This window comes from Kryptolebias marmoratus, linkage group LG6 (assembly GCF_001649575.2).
Source record: "Kryptolebias marmoratus isolate JLee-2015 linkage group LG6, ASM164957v2, whole genome shotgun sequence".
Classification (NCBI taxonomy): Eukaryota; Metazoa; Chordata; class Actinopteri; order Cyprinodontiformes; family Rivulidae; genus Kryptolebias; species Kryptolebias marmoratus.
In genome coordinates this window covers 147,289-149,577 of record NC_051435.1, presented here as the reverse complement: position 1 = coordinate 149,577, position 2,289 = coordinate 147,289, and the positions used below count along the sequence as shown (strand labels likewise).

The window sequence follows — 2,289 nt, the reverse complement described above, 5'->3', positions numbered from 1 at the left end:
TTTATTTCTAAATGTCACTTTTTTCTGGAAACCTGCTCTGAATGAGAACTGTTTCAAATTAAAATGTAGTAACTGATTAAAATATTAGTGTCTAAAAATAACTTTTAATATTTATAATCACAGAGCAGAAATAGTTCATCGTCCTAATTTAACTAAATAAATAAATCTGGAACTAAAACATCAGGTATTTAGTCTGAAAATAAAAAAAGAATTCAACCTATTATTGTTTTAAATGTGATGGTTGTCTTTTTCTGTAAAAAAAAACTGCAGATGAGTTTTAGTTTAAACTTTTTGTTCAGGGCAAAGAAAAATGATGCCTAAAAATAAACCAACCCTTTAATGTTGAATCCTAAATGCTGTAAACTGACTGTAAAAAACTCAGAACAACAGAGTTTAATATTCAGCTGTTTCAGTCTGATAAACACGAAACATCTTTGACTTGATTGACCAAAATGAACATGAAATCTTTAAATAAGCTCATAAATAAAGAGCATCTTTGACCACAAACACTGAAGCCTAAACACAATAAAACCATCAAAAACACAAAGTTCAGATGAAGTTATCGAACTATCTGCGCAGAAAAAGCTCCGACCCGGTTCTGACAGAAGGGTTTCATCAGAGTCAAAGTCAGTTGAGTTCATCGTCTCCAAACTTCCTCCAGACAGTTTCACCATCAGAATCTGGGTTAACGGTTTGTTCTGACTCTGAATGAGACCCTGAATTTTCCTGCAATCAGCTGATCTGAGGTCAGACTAGTGCTCTGATCAGTCAGTAATCAATAAACCCAGGTTACCCTCAGACTGATCCTGAACCAGATGGACCCGGCTGGTATTTTCAGGTCTGAGCGACAGATAAGGCAGGAACTATAAATACCCCCTGCCCCCCTGCCTGTGGGCCACTTTGATTGACAGCCACATGTGGAACATGGCTGAAGGTGGAACTGATATCTCTGCTGCTGATTCCCTTAAAAAGCCATGGGCCCCAGCTGACGGGCCACTCTCATGCTCTCAGCAGCTATTCTTGGCCTTCCACAGACCCCTGCTGCATGCTGGACCCAAAAATACATTAACACACTAAAATCCTCACAAACTTCACCAAAACCTGAGTCCAGAGTCCTGAGTCGTGAGCCCAGTCCCTATAAAGCAGCACTTGTAGGCCCAACAGGGATCCAGGCCGGATCTACTCACTTGTTTCCACAAGAGTGCCTGGGACTGATGGGACGGGGCCCGGCTGACTAACGAGCTGCAGTCCCCTGATCCAGATCGGTGTGTGCAGAAAAGTCCAAGGTGAGAACGGTCGAGCCTCGAAATATTCCCTGACCAAAACAAAACTACACAGAGACAGGCCGTGTAGTTTTGTTTCCCTGCAATCCCTCCACCCGAGGCGAGGCTGGGAATGCTCCAACTGCTCAGGAGGGCCCACACGGGGCCGTAGGCTTTTATATCGGGGAGGGGGGACCTGCATCATCACCAATGAGACACTCCCCATTGGCTGCTGGGACACCAAGGGGGGCATGATGGGAGACGGCAGCCATTTATGAACCTTGCAGTTTGTCAGCCACCGTGGGGCTGGTGATCAAAGTTTGATTTGAAACAATCTGACACCTTCAGCCTGATGAAGACTCACAGAAGAAGGACTTTGTTAGGACTCAGAGGGAAGAAGATTATCTGTGTGAAAGTCTCAAACGTCTCTGAGTCAATAAATAACTGCTGACAGAAAAGGACAAGGCTGTCCGTGTCAGTCAATACCCCCACCTCCGTCCAACACCAGCTGGTTGTTACACCACACCAACAAACTCTGTTTATCTCTGGCTGCAAGTGTCTAAGAGAAGCTGAAGTACTGACCTGAAGGGTCACTCAGAGGTTCTGATCGGCTCAAAAACCCAAACCTCAGACTGAAAACGTTTTAGACATCAGAAATCTGAACCAGGATCAGTCTGAGGTTAGGGTTATTCAGGCTCCTCTGTCATGAAAAAACATTCTGCAGGTCCTCAAACCTCAAATTCCCCCGACTTTGGCTTCAGCCCCCGGCTTCAGCCCCCAGCTTCAGCCCACGACTTCAGCCCACGACTTCAGCCCCCAGCTTCTGCCCACGACTTCAGTCCCCAGCTTCAGCCCCCGACTTCTGCCCACGACTTCAGTCCCCAGCTTCAGCCCCCAGCTTCAGCCCACGACTTCAGTCCCCAGCTTCAGCCCACGACTTCAGTCCCCAGCTTCAGCCCCCAGCTTCAGCCCACGACTTCAGCCCCCGGCTTCTGCCCACGACTTCAGTCCCCAGCTTCAGCCCCCG

General features: G+C 46.6%; 1 protein-coding gene across 1 annotated transcript in view; it reads right to left on the bottom strand.

Moving 5' to 3' along the window:
• Positions 1 to 1,393, bottom strand: part of LOC112451394 (titin) — a gene marked incomplete at its 3' end in the record, with an annotated part of 470,585 nt that extends 469,192 nt beyond the window's left edge. The window contains exon 1 of the mRNA XM_037976149.1: positions 1,188 to 1,393. The remainder of the gene's footprint in view (positions 1 to 1,187) is intronic.
• Positions 1,394 to 2,289: the final 896 nt, after the last annotated feature.